The following is a 23,096-nucleotide window of genomic DNA, read 5'->3' as shown; positions in this document are numbered from 1 at the left end:
AAGCATCTAAGTTACTTCTAGGGACTGATAAATGAACCTTTCCATCCCATTGGTATTGATTGCCTAATTAAATTTGTTTACTAATTCACAAACATACCTACGTGTTCTTTAAAGGTGTGCAGGAGTCGAGACATGTCTTGAATTTCGAAAACGAGACGAAATTCGAGAGACTCGAGATAAATGTCTGTCTTGACTCGAATATTCGTCTAAACAAGACAGTTCGTAAAATTCTCGACTCGTCTCAAATGTCTTGAAAATCTTTGCATTTTTTTAAAAAAATATTTTTAAGAAAACATCTATCTGCCTTGACAACAATATCATTATTTATTACTTTTAAAATGTACAGAATATGTAAACTTAATAGATATCTTTGAGAAAACAAGCTTTAATTTTAATCTCATTTCAGATATTAAAAGTAATAACTATGGAGTGATAATTGATAGCGCTTTAAATATAATAATAATACTTAAGTTTCTATCCTAGTTTGTATAAAACTATTATAATTAAAACTTCATAGATTCTATGAGTGAGTAATTGTAATCTATAGTAGTTTAACATAGCTGTAATTATTATCGTCTTTCCTCCTTTAGACGGATAATGAATGTAAGTGAATGATGATGGATGAATTAATAGAATGAGAATGCGGAAGAAAGCAGGAATACTCTGAGAAAACCCACACATATAACGAAAACCATAATGACTGCAAAATTTACGGCAACTAAACATTTAAAAAGAAAATTCTGCTTTGTTTGCAAGACTGTCTCATTTTGTCTTCCTTTGTCTCTATTTTTCGTGACATTTGCTGAGGAATTTATTGAATTCCTTGTAGCCTACTTTCTTCTTTTATTTCATTATCCATTAGCTTTTTTTTGTCTTTTGTTTCCTCTCATTCGCTATTTTCACTCGATTAGACAGTAACCAGCGTCTTTTGTCAAGAACAATGACCGTGTACCATTACGAAAAGTCCTTTACTTGCTCAATGAACAAGAATGCCTCAACTAGTTAGACCGATTCCTTAGCTAAGGGACAGTTCGTGCGTCTGTCTGTGTGTGGTCAGAGCATTCGTGCAGAAGGCACACACATACCTGGAAGGGCTACAAATTGTTTTTTAGCTTCAGTGAAACATTTCGCTGAAGAGTAAATTGGACTTTCGAACTTCCAAAGGACTGAAAAAAAAAAAGCTCTACTTCTTACTTGAATCTAGTTCTTGTTCCTTAGAAGAATAACAGAAATCTAATAAGCATTACCAAAAGAGATATCTAAAATTATTCTTGGCCAGACTATTAACTTCAACAATAGTAGTAAGTAAAAACAAACAAATAAAAAAATAACGCAATTCTCATTACCAAGAACAAGTCTAAAGTCAAGGCATGGGCAATGTAAGTTCTCTATACACGCATATACCCGCTCCATCGGCCTGAAGCTCGACGGTTGAGCAGAAGAAGTTGTGAGAACGATAGCTTAAAGTGGAGAGAGAGAGTCAAAACCAGTGTTCGTAGTTTGAGGGAAATTTCCCTAATCCAGGGAAATTACATAGATAAATTTAGAAAAAAGGGAATTTTCCGATAAAACATAAAAATCCAGGGAAATTTTCGCAATCATTGATTGACCAATATAAATGCTTAATTTTTTCCATGTTCTTTAGAAATATATCAATGCAATAGCAATAGTTTGTGTATGTGTGTTCAAAGTAGCATAATTCATACCCACTGTGGTTGGGTGTATTTGTGTTTATTTGTGATAGAAAATGAAGGAAAACTAAAGAAAAAAAAGAAGCAAAAGGCAAATAAATAAAGCAAGTGTGGTTGGCATGCCCTTTAATATAACTAAATTAATCTTAATCACATATCTTCTGTCATAAGAGTTGGAGAGTCAACGAGCTAGGGAAAATTTGAAAAGAAAAGGGAAAATTTTGTGTCATCCGAGGGAAATTTTCTTATGGAAAACTACGAACACTGGTAAAAACTTGAGTTCAACCAAGCGTGAGCAAGGAGATCTACAGTATAACCACATCTATAATAAGACCTAACTGGAACTAAAGGCAATCCGGAAAATCGAAAATGCGGATGATTATTGCGAGTAATTTAGCAATAAGCAAAAAAAAAAAAAAAAAAAAAAAAACTTTAAATGAGTAGATTTGCCGTTTATTAAATTAAAAAAAGAAGTCTACAAATCTCATCCGGATTATCCGAAGATTCGGATCGACGAGGTTGTACTGTATTGTCTAAGAGACAGAAATTCCTTGTTTCACCTCCATTCTCGTCTCGTTAATTCGAGCCGAAAAGAAAAAGGATGACAAATCTCGTCTCGTTTTCGAGACGAGACATTTCTCGAGTCTAGTGCGCAACATTAGCTCACCAAAGTCTTAGACCTCAACACAGTTTCAATTAAAAGAAAAAAAAAGATGAAGGGATTCTGGTAACATAATGTAGAGCATTTTTCAACGTTTTCAGATACACAAGTTACTAAACAATATGATCTAGTAATAAATATGGTTTGAATGTTATTACATCACACCCTTTGTAGAGTTCTCGCGACGCGAAAGATATTCTGATAAATTCTAGATCAAATTAAGAAAACAATAGCGCATAAATTTTGTACCTAAATTTATAAAACGAGACGAAAAAAGCTTTCCGAGAATAAAGAAGAGGCGAGACCTAGAAAATTTCTGAGGCGAAACCAGAAATCTTATTTCTAGTCTCATCTCGTTACATGACAGAAAAAAAACAAGACATCCAAAAATATACAGGGTGTTTTAAAACAACAACGACAACGTTTGGGAGGTGATTCGTGACACCAAGATAAGACAAAAAGTATAGACCAACTTGGGTGCACAGATGCTTCCTTTCGGAGTTATAGGCTGCAGAAAACATGAAAAAAATGAATTTTACAAATCCATAGCTGCAAAACTATAGAATCTATCGTAGCCGTGTCAAGACTTCACTTAGGAACTAATACGTCTATCCAAAAGTCCATGGTTCAGAATCCTAAGGTACACTCGCAACGATTTTTGTAGATAGGAGTTTGGCTATGGGTACATAATTTGAAGTATTCACCAACTACCTCTATAAAAGTTGTTACGGGATTACCGCGCGATTCTGAAACATGGATTTTTGGATAGAATATGTATTAGTTCCTAAGTCAAGTCTTCACCCGGTTACGATAGATCCTAGATATAGTTTTGGAGCTATGGACCTTTAAAATTCTTTTTTTTTTTTTTTCATGTTTTCGGCAGCCTATAACTCCAAAAGGAAGCATTTATATACCCAGGTTGGTCTATGTTTTTTTGTCTTATCTTGGTATCAGGAATAACCTTCCAAACGTTGTTGGTGTTGTTTTGAAACGCCCAGTATATGTGAATCGTCACATTACAATGGTCAATTCGGTTATATTGTAAGAAAAGTCTCAAGATTTGCTTGGAAAGAAGGAAAAAAGAGTACTTGTGAACGTAACATTCTTGGCAACGACAAATGCAACTAATACAATGGTAATGATGATGAAAAAGAGAAAAATAATATATTCCATTGCATAATTTTCTCTTTTTTTAAACAAAAAAGTTTATTTTTCTGCTAATGTGTGGCATCATTAGAGGGGAAAAAATAATGAGGAATCTTTCTCTGCAGACTTCTCTATACTCTGTCTTTCATCTGCATTGCCTCAAGATACTACGAAAAGCCCTCTTTTCCCAACAAAAATTTAACAAATTTTTACTTATTTCCTGAATATCTGTTTAAAGCTGAGAAACTGACTTATGCGTCATTATTAAACAGGATGTTTGTGTTAAGTTCATGCAGTTCCTTAATATTTTTTTTTTTTTTAACATTGCTTATGTCACTTTTGTTTCCAGCATTCAGCAATTCATAAACTTTTGAAGACACAGAGCTCTGTCCAATCGAAAATCGAGGTAAATTATAATATACGTGGGTTATTCAGAAACTAATGCCTCCAAGCCCAGTGCTTGGCCAATAGTACTGCAAACATTCTCAACTGCTTACCATTAATGCACTGATGTTTAAGCTATAGAATGACCTGTTTGTTGTTTCACCTTACTATCTCTTCTCGTTCACAATAATGGAGCAATCTATGGCATCCAATGGTGACGTCCGGATGAAGTAGCATGCTCTCATTGAATTTCTGCAGCGGAAGGTTGTACGCCCAGGAACACTCATCGCCGGCGATGAGTTGTGGATACACCATTACGATCCGGAAACGAAGCGTCAGTCTCTAAAGTACCGTCCCACGTCCTTTCCTCTGCCAAAAAATTTCAAAGTTATCCCACCTGTTGGCAAAGTGTTGGCATTCTCCCTCATCCTGCCTATAGTCCGGTTCTTGCGCCCTCCGACTTTTGGCTTTTACCCAAACTTAATCATCATCTTAAGAGCTAACGCTATAGTTGTGAAGCGGAGATACTAGTAGCAGTTCGACAATGGTGTCACAAGCAGCCACTACAATTCTTCGCCGACGGCATGAAAAACTTTGTTTCGCGGTGGCACAAGTAGGGACCCGTAATGGGAACTATGTTGAAAAAAGATGCCACCATTTGTAGCTAACATTACAACAGGGATGTAAATAAGCAACGAAATTTTACTCGCCCAAGGAATAAGCTACAAGCCCACATCTCACAATATAAATCATTTACTTACCTTCGGTATGATATTAAATACTCGCCCGCACCAATGAACCACTCGCCCCGGGCAAGTGGGCGAGTAGTTATTTGCATCCCTGCATTACAAGCTTTCCACAAATACCTATATCTGTGCTATCTGTCAAACACAAACAAAAGTATCATCTTGGAGGCATTACTTTCTTACTCGCCCTCGTATTTAATGGTTTCGAGAAATCAGAAGAATATTTTGCTAAATTTATTTTACAATGTGCTACTTACTTTTCCTTCTTAATTGTTTACAAGCAATGAACGGATTTCGATTAAATGTTTACTTTGTCGTACTTTAAGTCGGCCCTCTCCGCTGTCAAGTGGCTAAGACACGCACCTTCGGTATAGAGTAAGCGGGGGTGAAATGCCCAGTGGGGGGAAATGCCCACCCCCAAAAAAAACAAGGAAGGGGATATGAAGTGGCAACAGTGATAAGATTGTGTGAAGGCGCAATTCTATGGAAGACGAAGGTGACACCAAACTACATTCTGTGAAGAAATTGAAGGCGTACAGGCTGATTTAAATGTGGTAAATACATAATTTTTACTTCGAATGTTTTTTGAACGTTTCAGATTTATGGAGAAAGAATGATTATATTGGTGCATTTCGAAATCGAATGCATGTGGGTTGCACAAAGTAGGGTTCTGCTGTTCTGGTGCAATAATGGTCTGTCGCCATGCCATGCAGTGTTGGGAGTTTAATGAACTGAAACTATCGTGTTTGACATCGGAGTGATCTGCCCACTTGGTGTCGGGGTGAATAGCCCGTGGGCGTTTCACCCCACGGACATATTTGTCATTCCAGTAATACTGAAATGCTTGATTATGCTGTAACCACTGACATAATTTTTTTATGTCTCCCAAGTCACTCAACCCTTTATCTGCAACCGTGCAGATCGTGCATTTTCTTAACTTCTCAAAATAAATTTTTACGCAGCATGTTCGCATTTAATCAAAGCAAATTCTGATCACAAACCCACACGCTTGCAATTTGGAGAACTAAGTAAGTAATCAAGCGTGGTCGAAAGCAGCAACAGTGCGAAATGGAGCGGCTGGATTCCGTGCCTGTGCAATATTTCATTTCAATACTGATATAATTCCAGAACATGCTTCGGGAAGAGTGTCGCTCTAATTCCAGTAGTTCTAGTTCCAACGTGTAAAGTCCAGGCCTACCCTCCCTCTTAACGTCTTATGTTAATTCCACTTTCACCAACTTGTCAAGTTCAGGCCTACTTCTCCCACAACGTCAAATGTGCCATCCACTTCCAGTGTGGAGCGTGATGCCGTAGTAGGCCTAGAATCTCCACAAGCAAATGGAGCTCAACATGTCAATAGAAATAATACAGTGATTTGAAGACATTACACCTGTACCTGTTGTACCAGCTTCTACTTCCAGGCGAAGGCTACGAGCGACGATTCTGACTAGACATGAGTTTCGCTCTCGACAGAGATCAGCAACGTCTAGTACAGCAGATTCCGTTCCTCCTAAGAAGAAGAAGAACGTAGGAGATCCGAATAAGTTCGAAAAGTCAAAACAAACTATTCATTCTACTAAATTATTCGGAAAAAGTTTAAGTGGTTCAGGCGAAAATCAGTACAACCGTACACATTCATCTGATACAGATGAAAATAACTACTGCGGAACGTGTGGTAGACATTATTATAAACGTACTGGACCTATGTCTACATGTCAGTGAATCAAGTGTATTCGTTGTCAAATGTGGGTCCATGAAGTATGTACAAGGTTTCCAAATGTGTATCCTAAATGACACTCTGTCTCTCTGAAAAGCGGAAACATGTAAATTATGTTCATTTCCTTCAATGAGTTTCATTTTTTTCTTTTATCATATTTTTCATTTGGAATTAGTGTAGTACTCCCGTAAGACTGCTTTGTGTTATTAATATTGTGTTGTGCAAAACTTATATTTTACTTAGATATATCAAGATACTTATATTTCACAATTAGAATGGAGCTAAACAAGCTTTTCCATATCGAATTTTCAATTAATGTGTGTTTTTCTATTCTGTACTTTCAAAGCTCAGGAAGTATATCCGTAACTAAATGCTTTAAAGATAGATTTTGTAACTTGTACCTTAATATACCATAATATTAATTTCTTGTAGTGTGAGAACACCTGTGCTAACGCGATTATCAAATGCTATGAATTTTCGCCTTATATATTTTGGTGTTAGGTGGGTGGGCATATTACCCCACGTATATGGGTGTTTTACCCGGACGATGGGGTACGATGCCCATTTTGCTCTTACTTTACAAACATCAGTGTATCTCGTTCAGCATCAAACATTACATAATGTAGCCTCAAGGTAGAAATACTGAAGGATGCACCTTCCATTTCGTATAGTTTCTTTTCCTGTGCATTTCGATTCATAGTCACAAATAAATAAAATATAAAAAATTGGGCGTTTCAGCCCCGCTTACTCTATGTGGTACGGTTTCAATTTCCGGTGAAAGAACATTGAATACATTACACTGACTTGCATTCCACTTTGATTTGTAGAACCAGGTCTATGGCATTGTCGCTTAATAATAATAATAATAAAAAAAAGGATGATAAGTTTCAAAAAACAAACACTACTTTAATTTCGCCGTTTTATAATTTATTACATTATTGCGATTTACGGACGAGACGAGACAGCTTCAACCTGTGTACTGTGCGCATGCTTAGTATGGCTTTCTGTGTGAAGTAAAACAAATGTCTAGGTTCCTTCACTTTTATTAAAATAAGTCCGTCATTAGACATCAAATTTAATTTATAAAATCTTAACATCCACTAGAAGTACGTTAGAGTAGCATACTACACAGCAACATATTGAAACAAAGACATAACAGAGACACGAAGCTAAAAAGCCGTATTTCAACACAGCCAGAGAACTCGCATTTTAACATTCAGAGGAGAGTACAATAAACCGGACTATTGTTTTTCTCATTAAGTCTCTGTAGAATAGGGAAATTACATAATCAAATACTAAGCATGTACGGCTTAAATCAAAGGGTTTCATTGCTATTCTTTATAATATTTCAGTGTTTGGTTACGTAGAATATATTGTCATATCGTCGCACTTGATGATAAAAGTCTCCTTTAGCCTAACCGGCATAACCGTGGAAAGTAAAACTTAAAGATTTCATTTCATTTTTGATTATAAAAAGTTAAGATGTCAATTTCGTGTTTGCATACGATTATATAAATTTATTTTTAATATATATATCACCTACAAAACATTACGTCACATTCTCTGCCTATCGTGGTAGACGCAAATAAAATAGTCAGTTTAAGGAAATAACTGAAACATTAGTGCTGTCTTATTTAGCGAAACACTGAAACCTGCGCCGTGCCGTGAGGGGGGATGAGTGGGGTGACGGCGCCGAAGTAAGAGGGCGCAGAATTCGGGAGGAAAAAGAAGAGAAGGAAAGAAAAAAGAGAGAGGAAAATTACTTGGAACGTTACTAGTATGTATTTAAATACTCTTCCTGCTTTAGGAAGTGGTCCTATAATGTTACTCATGTTAGGGAAATGCATATTTAAAAAGAAAGGAGAAATGTAATAAAAAGTGCTCAAAATCAAGGAAAAGCATGATTTAGTTTAGAAAAATTTTTAACGCTTCGCGCCAACCATGGTGGTGCTTTGCGGCTGGTCTGTCGAGGTCACTCATATGTATGGGGCGCTGTCGTGTACTCTCGCCACGGGCGCTGATTTTTCACGGCACAGCACTGGACTAGTAAGTACTTGTGCTCTTAACTGTTTTCTTTCGTTTTCCAACATGAATCAGTTCATCATGTTCTTATATTTCTTCCAAGTTACTCCAGCAGTAAAGGCTTCCAAGACGTGACAAAAACAAAAGGCATACACTGCTTGATAAATCCGTCTACTCTACACTAACAAATATAGAAAGGATATAAATGGAAAGTCTCTTCTTCATACACTCATTGACAATACATATAAATCAATAAACATCAATACTTTTTATTTATTTATTTATTTATTGGAAAAGCTATTTTCTCTCTTTTTTTCCTTGAGTTCAATTAACCTTCCAAAACAGGAAAAAATATTCTGCAAGGATTTCTAGAAAACGAACATAATTTCATGTACTGTCAAGTATTCAGATGTTCAACATGAAGTACATTTAATATTATAAAAATATAACAGAATACAGCTATCTAACCCTTCGAGCCGGGACTTAAATACCCATCATCCGCTGCGAGAGGCGGTAATTTTAAATCATTAAAACAGCAATTTTCGCATAATGTCAGAGAATTGAACATATATTTAAAAAGCATTCGCTCCATTACAATGAAGTTTTCAGGACTTGTAAACAAATCAACACACTACGCAAAAATGAAAATGAAATCTTTGAGTTTTACGTCCCACGGTTATGCCCGTTAGGCTAAAGGAGACGATGATGATGAGTGATGAATGAAATGGTGGAATGAAGAAAGTGGGAGGAAACGGGAGAACCCCGAGAAAACCCACCCACACGGTGTTTGTCCACCACAAAGTTCACTTGGCGGGAGCAGGGACTACACAAAAATGTATAAATAATAACATTTATACTATAATAATAATAATAATAATAATAATAATAATAATAATAATAATAATAATAATAATAATAATAATAATAATAATAATAATAATAATAAAAGTTTACATGTTGCGCTTACAAAGTACTCCTCCTGTGTTGTGTTATTCTTCGTTTAGATGTCCAACGTGATGCGGTACAGTTTGGAAAACCAACAGATGGCAGCACATTGCAGTCTACTCTTGAGTGCCATGCATTTTCGTTTATGTGGGAAAACAACAGATGGTAGAATATGTATAATTTCATTAGTACTACCCGGGACGTATCCATGTACGTCGAACCTTCTCTAGAAGTACTATGAGGGTCCGTAACCGGTACACGTGTACGTCAAACTGGCTTGAAGAGCTAAATTAACAGATGGCCAACTTAGATGGGTGGCCAAGTGATGAGCTTTCCCTGTACATGCATCCTTGTTCCAAATTCATTGACAAATATGACCTTTGTGTAACAAAAAAATGCTTGAGGCATCATGTGAATATCTATTCTTATAATGGTCCTGATTTTGTTTGTTGAGTACTGAATGAAATTTATTGGTAGATTTTTGTTTCTAAGCAAATGTATGTAGATTTCCTAACCAATGGAAATTGAATATATTTTATATTTTATCAGTCCATTCTTCAAGTGAAAACATATACTTTTGCGCATAGTCAAAGTTTGAAAAAAGAAGCTAAAGCAAGCAGAAAAGAGTACAGCCATATAACTACATACATCTACACACACATGTACTTTTTTACTCACCAAACACTTAGAGTGACAAAGCACGTTCCCACATGTTTTATTTGCCAAGATTTTCTGTTTGTTTATGTTATACATAGTACATACGTGTGTGTCCCACTTGTTCTCTTTGTTTCGTCTTGTTAGAATATACTTTATACGTGAGTTTTCGTGCCAACCAGCATATCTCTGCATTTTCGTGTGTGTGTGTGTGTGTGTGTGTGTGTGTGTTTTACATGAGTCCAACACTGATTTTCTTTCTCTCTCCTTTCACTCACTTTCACTCTCTTCTTTTCCAAATGGCTGTCGGTGGAAGAGATAGAGAAAAAAGAAAGCAGAAACAGAGAAAGAGAGAGAGAACTAGCAACAAAAAATGTAGAGAATCTGCTGTTAGGGTAAAGGGGGAAATCCCCGCTCTGTATACCGCCCCCAAGGGAGCCACCATAGCTACGGTATAAGGGTTGTTTTTTCCTGTACCTCCCTTTAGTTTACGATCATATATATCTCGTCGTCCGGCAATCCTCAACAGAGGCGGACAAGCTAGACTGGAATACTCATTCAACCCCCGAGTCCCTCACCTACCATCCTGTGTAACCCACCTACTCAGACACCATACCAACCAACTTCAACAACATCTACCCTTCCATCATGGAAAAAAGAGAGAGAGAGAGAGAACATAGAACTCCAGCGATGACTATCACTTACATGCACTTAAAACCGTGCGTTTAATAACAGGATTGTAATGAAAAGCTAAAGAAAACTCGTGTTTTTCGTTCAAACCTGGCGTATTTCATGTCACTTTTATGAACACCATTACCGTATTCGAACCCTTGTATTACAAATAACTTTACTCTGGTAACCCCTTGTTATTTTAGCACTTCATTATGATCTGGGTTGTAACATTTGCGTTATTGGTACACATTTACAACTATGCTAATGATTTGCATAATGCACTCCCAATTATTGTTCCTCGTGGTTTAAAAAAAATCATATTTGTTGTTTCATGTGTGTTACGTTTATGAATTCTTTTCTGTTGTAAGGTTAGAAAGTTGGTACTGAATATTATGGAAATAACAGAGGTGAGAAAGCAGAACCTTGTGGTACACTACCTGTAAAGTAATGAATAATGAAATATTGCAGTTTGACGTTGAATTTCAAATTTCGAGGCACAGTGGCTCAGTGGTAGAGCGCTTCTTTCTCATGCATGGGATCCCTGGTTGGATTCAGGGGCGAATCCAGGACGGACTTCTGGGGGGGGGGCGGTGGGTTGTAATACTGCTACTTACAGCTACTTTTAAGAGCGTCAAAAAATAAACTATATATTTTATTTATATATAAAATAAGTTTCCTCTTCTGGGGGGCAATCGCCCCGATCGCCCCCCCAGGATCCGCCCCTGGTTGGATTCCCAATCAAGTGGGTTTCTGATGGACAACATCGTGTCCGTGGGATTTCTTGGGGCTACTCCTACATTCTCATTTCACCAATTTGTTCATTCTTATTGAGTTCCCTTCATAATCTCCTTTATACTTTAGGAAATAAACGTGGGATGTTAAACTGGAAGATTTCATTGCATTTCATTGATTTTCAAACTTCGATAAATAATAATAGGAAATGAATATGTTTATAAATGTTGTACACTTGTGCAGTCACTGCTAAAAGTAAATAGTATATTTTATAAACAGAGATTATACACTAAATAAAGTGGTGGTGGTGCAGTCAGTAAGCCATCTATCTTCCAACTGGATCTACTTCTATTCTCGGGGGTATGGTTTTATTTCTTACTCTAACCAAGTTCAAATGTGACTTTGGTAACCTTATCCAGAGATATCACCTTGATGACACCTTTCCAAAGCCTCAACTCTTATCTCGTAGGCAGCTCTAGGCTCAGGAGTTCACCCTGCCTCTGCAAAGTAGGCAGCTTTAGGCTCAGTTTATCCAGCCTCTGTAAAGTAGAAAGCTCTAGGCTGAAGACTTGACCCAGCCTCTGTAAAATAAACAGTTTTAGACTTAGGAGTTCACCCAGCCTCTGTAAAGTACGTAACTCTATAGGCTCATGTGTTCACCCAGCCTCTGTAAAGGAAGCAGCGCTAGGCTCAGAAGTTCACCCAGTCTTTGTAAAGTAGGCAACTCTAGCCTCAAGAGTTCACCCAATCTCTGTAAAATGGATATTATGATAAAGACAATCGGAGAGTCGTACTTACTAGAACTGTTAAAATTCGAACATTCGAATACTAGATTCTTGCGATTTGATTTTAAATTGATTTTCTGTTTAGCGTTCCTTTTACCAGCGAAGCTATATGAGACGTGGAAACCATGCCACCCGTGGTAACATACTAATTTCTCGAAAAGGGACAAAGGGAATTTTCATATATGGGAGTTTTCATTATATATATAGGGTGTTAATGAACTATACCGACAAACTTTAAGATGTGATTCCTCATATCAAAATAAGAGAAAAAGTTCACATGGACCTATGGCGAAAAGTGCACAGTTTCAGAGCTAGGGCTATCCAAAATTGCGAAAAAGAAAAATTTCCAAAGGACCTATTTCGAAGGCGAGAGACTATGATGGTGGTCCTTCTCAACGTAAAGGAAGTCACGCATACGCAATCTAAAAATGCACATTTCATTAATGTTCAATGCGTGTACACATTATTCCGTAACATGATAAGCCTTGATAGCAGTGAACACGGAATCCTTTGGCGCGATGTCGGATGTCTAAAGGATCGTCAGCAGCAAGGTCTCTTGTACTCGGGAAAACCCATGCTGCGATGTTTTCTTTTACGCTTATAAGTAAAGAAAACGTGAAATATACCGTGACGAAATACGTATCATCACACGTTATTCCGAACAGAAAAGCAGGGAGCTGCCGGTTCCTAACACTTCTGCCTTCCCTCCGAAGCACTGGATGTCCATTGTTGTCCAGGTTTACCTTCTGCCTACTTTGGACCCTTCTTGAAATCAAGGTTTATCTGAAAACTCTATTTAGAGCATATCTGAGAATTACTCTCTGTAGGGAATACCCTCTACACCTATTGACAATTGATGAAATATACACTTTTGGATTGTGTATGTGTGCTTTTCTTTACGTTGATAAAAACTAAAATCCACAGTTTCTGAAATTTGAAGTAGGGCCTATTCAAATTCAGTGCGGTCTGAGATATGAACTTTCCTCCATAGGTCCATATGAACTTTTTCTTTTATTTTGATGTGAGAAATCACCTCTTACAGTTTGTCGGTATAGTTCATTAACACCGTATATATATATATATATATATATATATATATAGGTTTCAGATACAGCACTAGGCCATTTTACACTGAAACATTTAAAATTTAGATAACATAAGTGAATAACAATTTGAGCTTAAGATGGTACGGCACATCAGCAATATTACAAAAATAACTTAGATCTACTTATAGAGTATCTTAAAGTATACTCATTTGAAAAAAAAAAACTACAGTTTCTGGTAACTGATTATAAGTACTGACAATTTGGTTTAGAAGGGTCCTTTGGACAGTATTTACCCTTGCCGCTGTAGTGTAGAAGAGATCACTAGACCGCGTTATTCTAGTACGCGAAAATTAATCTGACTTAATATATATAGCCACATGATATGTGGACATTTACAATTTTATTCAAAATTATTAGGTCAGAAATTTTGTTTCTCACTAGGAGAGGTTTGATATTGAGGAATCTTAAAACGTCTTTTTTGGAAGTGTTTGAAGATGAGGTACTTGGAACGATGTAACAGCTAAAAAGAAATTAATTACGGAATTTATTTATTTATTTTTTTAATGAGTAGAACAGGCCATTAACCAGATAGATGGGAGCAAGATATGACTTGTAGAATAAGCTTAAGGAATTAGGATTTTTTTTATGTCAGTGAAGCGATAAACGAGTCCCAGTTTGCTCATTGCAGTACAAGATATTGTGCTTATTTGATTCGCAAAAGTAAGCTTACTATTAATGATAACACCAAGATCTCTGAAAGAGGTGACAGAGTTCATGTTCTTATACCAATTTTGTAAATGTGGTTTATAGGTTCCTTTTTTTTTAAAAAAAAAAAAAAGAAATCGGAATAGAAGCACATTTTTCGATGTTTAAGCCAAGTTTCTATGAGCTACGCCAGTTAAGAAGAATCGAAGCATCATACTGAAGAGCAAGAGCACCGTACTCTGATTGAACTTATGTGTAGAGCTTGCAATCGTCAGTGTATACATAGTTGGTCGACAGCACCAAAAACTCTCTATCATCAGAAAGTAGACTCAATCCTCCATAATCTCTATTTGAGTTCTAATGGTCAAATTTTGTTACGAGAAATTGCACGCTATTGCAAAAGTAGCTTGAGATTCTCGATAAAACGTGTGCTCTGGTACAATTAACGAAGAAAAGTACAGTACGAAATGAGAAAGAACCAACTTAGCCCACAAAGTGATTGGAGAGTAAAGTTCTTCTAGTATCGTTACGTTCATTAGAAGATGATGTCTCTAAGAAATTACATGTTTTCATCAACATCTTCAACTGTCTCTTCCAATTATGAAAAATACTTGTTCATGAAATATTTGATAAACTAAAAAGATTGAAATTTACGGACAATTCACTCATACATTGAAGAAAGTGAATGACATGCAATAGTTTCATTTTTCATATTCAGTAAATTTTACTTTATTATTATTATTATTATTATTATTATTATTATTATTATTATTATTATTATTATTATTAATTTTATAGTTAGTACAACGTTGGGAAATTCAGGACTGATATGGGAATTTCTGCCTCTCGAGACGGGAGTTTCCAATGCTTCAAGTAAGCATCTCTGAGCTCAGTTGGTAATAGACGCCTTTTACTGACCACATCATCACAGCTTTAATAACAGATTAATTAACAAATCCCACAAAGAAAAGTGTTTTAATGAAAATCAGTTATGTTCTTTGATATAGCGTCTTATTGTTATATTCCATTTTATTGCAGTAATTAATACAAACATTATTCACTTCGTCCATTGTATATCTCAGAACACAAGCCATTAACACACTTTAGGACGGAGCTGTTTGTGAAAATTGGGGTAACGCCAACGAATTGAGAAGCTATGTCCTATATTAGCTACAAAAGAAATCTCTAGTATATATTAGCTATTCTATACAAACTTCTATCTGTGGTCAAGAATAGATAAATGAGAAATATCGACATTTGGATCTCCCAAGAGACACAACGCGCTGCGGTTGTAGTAGTGTGTGGATGTGATGGATTGTGCTGACAAGGAAGCGGGCACATGGTCGTTAACTGCAAGGCGGTCAGAATCATCAACACAAATAGACATACATCACGAAGCCACGCTTGCCGCTTATCGATCTAATATTTTATGAAGTTAGTACCTGTAAGTGGTTTCTTCATTGACCACTGTAATCGACAAATTAAATGAGAAACTGCCACATCGTGGACTCAAATACGCAGTAAGAAAAAAATGTGCAAGTTAATTCTTATTGTAGAATAAGACAAAGACTTGAAAATGTTATACACAGAAAAAGAGATGCGTTCAAAAGTTAGTAAGTCGCACAGAATAACTTCACAGAGTTACATGAACAATATAGGCCTATTTCTTGTTTATTACAAAAGTGACAAGTTAATTCCTATTGTAGGATAAGACAAAGACTGAAAAATGTTATACAAGCAAAAAGAGCTTTGTTCAAAAGTTACTAAATCGCACAGAACAACTTTTCAATGTTACATTAACACTATAATGTTTATTCCATGCTAATTCTAACAATTGTGTTAAATTTATAACATTAGTTTTCTGTCTATGATAAAACTACAGAAAATAAAGTCTTACCTTCGATATCTTTCAATTGAAGTAGCGAATTAGCCTCAAGATGTTACGTTAACGACAAAAAGTTTCTAGCCGCACCGAGAATTAAATCCATTACCATCCGCCTTTACCATTATGTACCAAGGAAACCCAAACACACACACATATATAAAGCATTCTTTACATTTATTCTTCTTTTCCAACGCAAACTTTCAATTAATTTACAAATTTTCAGTAACTTCTTACTAGTTAGTTTGTATTTCTCCCTGCTAACGTGTTCTGTCTTTTTCATTCTTGCCGCAACAACCACGAAAGTTACCCAAACAGACCATTTCTGAAAGATTTGTATATTTCCATAAATATGCAATTGCGAGAGAAGCAGCGAAGCAATGCGTTCTTCTGACCCATATTTTATGCGTGGTAAAAATGAATAACTAAAATGAAATTCCGATGTTCATGTATGATTCAGTAAATGGGTTGGGAAAAAAACTAGGAAAGTAATGCATACAGAGAGAGAGAGGAATAAAGAAAAGAAAGTGTAGAAGAGAAGTATCAGAGAGAGAAAATTAGAGAGAATGAGGAAGTATATCTAGGAAAGAAGAAAAAGAGAAAGTAATGAAAATTTTGAAGGAAGAGAGAAATAATGAGGAGAAAAATAGAATAGAGAGGAATAAGAATGCAAAATTGAGAGAAAGAAACAGGAGAAAAATTAGAGCAAGGAGATAGAGAGTGTGTGTGTGAAAGAAAGAAAGAACAAAAGGAAAAGGATCTCAACAAAATCGCGTACTCGAAGCATACAGTCAATACATTTAATGTAAACTGTATACAAGCGCAACATTTTTTATTAATAGTATTATTTCTAGATTTATCGGCACCTTACAATCTTTGGTGATGAGAAGCCACAACCAACAGAAATTCTAAGTATGTAACAAGTGTAAATAAACTTGGTAGCTTTGTATTCTAAAAGATAAAAAAAGAAGCAGAAAAACTTCGAGTCGGAGTCACAAAGTTGCTCTTTGTGCGTTTAATAGAGTAATGGGATTCACTATTGATCACGCATGCACAATCTCCATTTTTCACTTCATCATTGTTGTAGATTTTTTTGTCATGTACGTAGTCCATCCTTCAGAGCACAGGCGTTATTAGAGGGGAGGAGGAGGTGGAACTTCTGCACACTGTTTCAGAAAGGATGAGTGCATTCTCTATTGCTATGTTGAGGAAAAGAATTAAGTCCAACTTCGGGTACCTTCTGAAAACAGCGAATCAAAGCTGCTGGTTTGAATCTCCAAGTCAATCTTAGCAATCGGGAAGAATTGTGCACATGCGCTTTTTCTTCCTTTAAATATAAGACATGTTGGAAGTATTGAGTGTAGAAAAAAGTTTAAATTGATTGAAATACTTAATGATACAATATTTCGAAACTATGTACTTACATGCTCTTTTTGTCATTTTGATTTCCATACGTAAAAGAACATTCACATATGTAAAATAACATTTCCATATGTAAAAGAAAAATGAAAGGAAAGAGATCGAACATAATTCTTGAATGCGTAGTAAAAAAAGACAAAGTAGAGTAAAAAACAGCGTTTGCAATGGATGTGAATGTCATTGTCTTGAAAAGCAAGTTATATTTCGTTAGAAGAAGGTAGCATAGAGTGGTCGTTCTCAGTGGTAAACCGTTGGAGTTCAAATCGTAAGGTCGTGAGTTCGATTCCTATTTGGGTCAATTTTTGTATGAAATTCTCTTTTCCGTAACTCATAGGTATTACATAAAATAAATACATTAAAATACACCAGTTGTATATATATATATAAATACAGGGTGGCCCAAAAGTAGGCATACACCCCTGAATTAATCAAGTATAACATTCTACATAGTTTATGGGTTTATTTGCTTCGGCTCTTACGAGCTTAAGATATAAGTAAAAACACATTAAGAACAAATAATAGAAAAACTAAGTCTACCTTATGGATAACAATAAGAAATGATATAAAATGCAGTACTCTACTGTATACCTACTTTTGGGCCACCCTGTACGTATATTCATATAATCATTTCAGAACATAAGTCATTATTATGTTCAAAATATAACATCTGAGTTGTGGTAGGTGTTCACAGAACGTCGGTATATGTGAATGTTACATACAAATTAAGAAAATCATGTAGTAGCACCAATAAATAAGTTATATAGTGTATTTATTTGCAGCTATTTGTCATACAGAGGTTACTGCTGAATATTCTCATTTCAGCATGTCATTTATATTCTTGAAATATATTTCGAGGCGTAAAGAAAGAGTATAAACAGAGAATATCCAAAGTTGGATCGTTATTCCAGACAAACAACTGAATAGCACCAAGACGCTCACAAGAAATTTCTGATCCCAAAGTTTACATGAAGAGATTGGAATTATCCTTATGAAGCATGCCACAACGGGAAGTCCTTACATGAAGTTTCAGTTCAATACCCTGATATGCTCTCTCTCTCTTATCTATCTTTCTCTATATATACAATATCTATATAAGTGGATATATGTATGTGTGTGTATACGTTCCAACATAATTCTGATATGTCTAGAGCAATTTTAATTATGTTTCTTATAGTCTGGAAAAGAGTACTGTCGTAATAGCTATGGCGAGTGGATACATATAAAAATGCTAGAAAAGGATCGATATTAGTGTTCAATACATAGTTTTGAGGTCGCTTAGGTAAATAGTGTCACTTTCAATTCCACTTAACTCCCATTAGTACCCAAGGTAGTTACGTAGAAAAGTAAAAATGTCGAAATCGACCGATATTAGAGTCGAATCGTAAGTTTTCGTCGCTAAGTTAATAAATGGTAGCAGTTGTAATGCCATTTAAGACCAAATTAAGCCCCAGCGGTGGCAATACCGCCTTAGCTCTCCTAGGAAGAATGGAAAGGGCAGATATAAACATGATTTAAAAAACCGATATTAGTGTCGAGTCCATAATTTAGGAGGCGCTTAGATTTAGAGTGCAACTTCAGACGTCACGCAAGTTAAGTCTCCATTAGCACCCTGAACAGGTGTGTAAAATTGTGACGGTAAAAATAATTGAAAATGATCAATGTTAGTATTGAATCCATAGCCTTCGGAGTCACCAAGTTCATTGCGAGCAGCTCTGGTGACATTTAACTTCTAGTAAGAACAAGACTCCCTAGCACATCTACTAAGGAGAGTCGAAGGTAGCTACATATACAATGATTCAAAACGACTAATATTTGTGTAAAATCTATAGTTTTGGGATCATCGAGATAAATAGCAACACTTCTGGTGCCACTTCATGCCGTAAACGTCGCCAACATCTATTGGCCCACTTGCTGGTAAGCGTCGATCGTCAATATTGCGACGCATAGAAGGATTTCTGCAAGTGTGACACTGGCGGCAGAGTTTCGTCGAGTCGAAACAGACATCTAGAATCGGAGTGCTGAAGTTACCACCGCGCAGCAGTGAGGGTTTCATTTTGGTCCGCGCTCCTTCGATTCGTCGCGGAGAATCTCGAAGGGACCAACACGACTATCGCAAGTCATGTTCATGCGATTATCATTATATATTATTTTTCCTGATGAATTGTTCCTAAAGTGAGTTCCGAGTGCCAAGAGTAACCCCTGCCTCTACATCATGTAGTGAAAAATCTTGAGATGAGTGCGTATAATTGTATGAATTTAGATGGTAACTGTCACCGATCATTGGAAAGTGAATATGGGAGAACTATGAAATAAAGTAAATAGATATTCGTCATTTTGTTATAAAATTACATAGCGAACGCATTTTAACTTATCTCAAACGATTACCGTCGAATACACTCGGATAAAGGAGCACTCTGATGGGCCAAATTAGAAAGACACCAACGAATTACCTTTCTACAAGGGAGATTTTCTTCATCGCCTCCGTGACGAAGTCGGAAGAACACGCGGCTAGTAATCATTAGGTTGGTGGTTTGCACCCATCCCGGATACTTTTTTCTCGTGTTTTTAGGATCACCTTAACGTAAAGAAATCACGCATGTAGGCGATTTAACATATTTTGGGGGAGTAATTTTGTGGTTCACTAGCGTTTCGTCGCGTCTCTGTCGCTGGTGGGCCACTGGTAGTATAATTTTCAAAACGGAAGTGGGGCTACCACGGATCGTCATTGCAGGACAACTAATTTTTGGCGAGATGTTGCTAGTTGCCCATTGCTGGTCCACCGAGGTTTACGGCATGGGGCAGTTTACGGCATATCCAGGTTCAACCCATTAATCCCTCTGTATTGGGTGGAATAGTGACATGAAAAAAAAAATAATCAGAAACGACTGACATTGGTATCAAATCCATAGTTTTCGGAGTCTCTAAGTTGATTGTTGACACTTCCTATACCATTTAAGTCCTTACGCTTAGCTCCCATTAGTACCCAGGGTTGGTGGGAAGGGGTAAACATATAAAAGGAATAAAAACGATGATATTAGTGTGGGGTGAAAAGGGGTGAAAAATAAAATGTCTCATATGACTGAGATTAGTGTTGAATTTATAATTTGAGTTTGTCAAGCGATTAGATTACAATCGTAATTACATTTAATGCTACATTTAGGCATGAACGAACATTTCAGTTGTATTTTGAATTTACAGGAGCAGCATCGAAGGCGTTACTCGCGAAGCTCTAAATATTTTAATGTATATGTATAAATGTATATTCCAGCATAACTCCGGATTGTCTGGAGCAACTTTTACCAAACGTGGTAGACATATTACTACCAATCTAAGACCAAAAAAAAATGGTAGTAAGATACCCAAAGGAATGGAAGTTGGGAGGAACGACGTAAAAATAATGTAGAACGACTGATCTTAGTGTGTTATTCATAGTTTTCTGGGTCCCTGAGATGAATAATGATGCTTCAAATGGCGTTTAAGTCCAAATTCATCCCTATCTTCAGAGGATGAAGATCTGGGAGAGATGAAAAAATAAAGAGTCAAAAATTACTTAAATATTTTTCAAACTCATATTTTCGTGCTGGGGAAAGCGTTTCTACGTACTAACTTTGGAAGGTAGTTTGTACCCACTTCAAGATAGACTTTTTAATCGTATCACTTTCTCACCGTGAGAAGAAATAGCCATCTTAGGTAGTATGTGTATCAAGCGAGTTTGTTTTTTATCGCCTCCGTGTTGAGGTCGGAAGAACATGTGTGTAGTGATCATAAGGTCAATTGTTCGCGCCCACCCCGGGATACATTTTTTTAGTGCTTTTTAGACTCACCTGAATATAAAGAGATCACATAATAGACGATTTAATATTTTTGGGGGGACTAATTTTGTGATTCTTTGGAGTTTCGTTGCGTCTCTGCCACTGGCGGTATAATTTTCAAAACCGAAGGAGGCCATCGCGGATCGTTGCTACGGGGCCGCCAATTTTTGGCGAGAAGTCGTTAGTTGCCAATCGGTGGTACACCGACACTTACGACATGGGAGATTTGTTTCTGAAAAATAAGAGAATAAAGTTGCATGGTGTCATGAAGTCGGTTGGCACATCTAAAAGTCTTAAACTCTGAAAGAGATGTCAAAACCGGAAAACACGCATTTCATCATTTCAAAAATATCTGATATCGTGGTATAAACATTTGCCCCTCGGTCCCCTGGAGAGTTCCATTCGGGTCCAACTCAAAATTTTCAAATGACAAGAAGAATCAAATAGTATATCATTGAAAAGTATCGCTAAAAGAAAGAAGATGGAAAGAGTCTCGAGTTTCTATGCTAAGCTTGTGCAAATTGGCGAACGTTCAAGATGGTAGTAAGTCCTTCATGGAAATCTTAGTGGCTACCCCTAGAAATCTGGTCGATATTAGAAGAGGTAAACACTTGTCTTATTATTGTAAAAGTACAATGCTGAAAATGAATGAAGTTGCCGGTCTGTGGCTGTTTGTCAGTTTTTTTAATCTCCAAGAAGAGGATTTGCTTGATAATTCCCCCTCTTCTCTTGATCTACCCCCTCCTGAGTACTTCATCTCCCGAAACTGGAACTATGGCTGAAAGGAAGCCAATCTAATAATGTTGCAAACATTCAAGGAGCTTACACCGAATGTCTTACCACTATTCCCATCCATAAATGTCTTGACAAGCTAAGCATCCCTTGTTCTGATGTCACACGAAATGTGGAATGAGACTACAATCATTCGATTTGTGTTAGTCAACAAGAAAACCCATAGGCGGGAAAAACCCTCGATCACAACCGTTCCGTACGGGTGGAGTAGGGCACTGGCAACACAACACGTTGTGTATAATGAGACGAAATATGGAGGGAGTTCGATAAAAAAAAATGTGCATAGAAGCGCAGTTAAACATATACTACAAAGTAACATTACATTCGACAATACTCTGACTAGTGAGAGCAGAGGCGTAGCACGTAATGCACGTAACGTAATAACAAATCGCATTTTTTCCTACAAGTAGTAAGAAACATATAAAACAGTTTTCTTTTCAATTTATCTTTAGTAATTTTGTTACAATTTTGGTAAATTTGGAAATAGTAACCGTTAATGTTTTCTTGATTTCGTATAAAATCAAGAAAGTTTGCTGACTAACTGATCAACGCCTGGACCGAACTGCTTAAGCTAGAAACTTGAAATTTGGAGAGTACATAAGATTTTTGTAACGTAAAGTACTACCAAGGAAGAATTTACGGAATTTCTACGTATAAGGGTCTAAGTGAGATTTGCTATTATTATAATAAGATGTCCATATCTCGCATTTCTTTAATGTAAGAAATAGGAAAATTAGTATTTGGACTTTAAAATAAATTTTTATTTTACTGTCAGAAACAGTATATATGGATCAGAAAAAGTAAGCGCTTGAGTCTTACAAGAAAGGTCTAGTGGAGAGTCGTAGAAAATAACCAATTCGTTTTCTCGCCTGCAAGCAAACAATCGGCGCAGCGCGACACGAGTGAGCGAGCGAAAACCTTAAAGGTAACGACCAATTTCTGCGGCACACGCTTGACTTTCTAATTAAGCCACGTGACAAAAGATCTTTTACTGAGCGAGATGTCACATTCATTATTAATTTGACACATCCTCTGTCGGAGGAAGAATTAGTAGCAACTTAGCCTTAGGAATAATATATCAAGACGCAGGAAATTATTTGGAGACTCTAAATTTCAATGCGGTTAACTTTCTCCGTTCTTGGATAACACCTTTCGCCTGGCACTGTAACCTTCTTTGGCTTCCACTTCCTACTCAGTTTTTCTCTTTAGTTCTTTTGTGTTTCCTTTTTTTCTTTTTTAAAGGGGAAGAAAATGTAATTTTTCTGCCATAATTCACTCTTTTTTA

This window comes from Thermobia domestica, chromosome 14, assembly GCF_964235325.1.
Source record: "Thermobia domestica chromosome 14, izTheDome1.hap1.1, whole genome shotgun sequence".
Taxonomy (NCBI): Eukaryota; Metazoa; Arthropoda; class Insecta; order Zygentoma; family Lepismatidae; genus Thermobia; species Thermobia domestica.
This window is presented reverse-complemented; position numbering follows the sequence as displayed.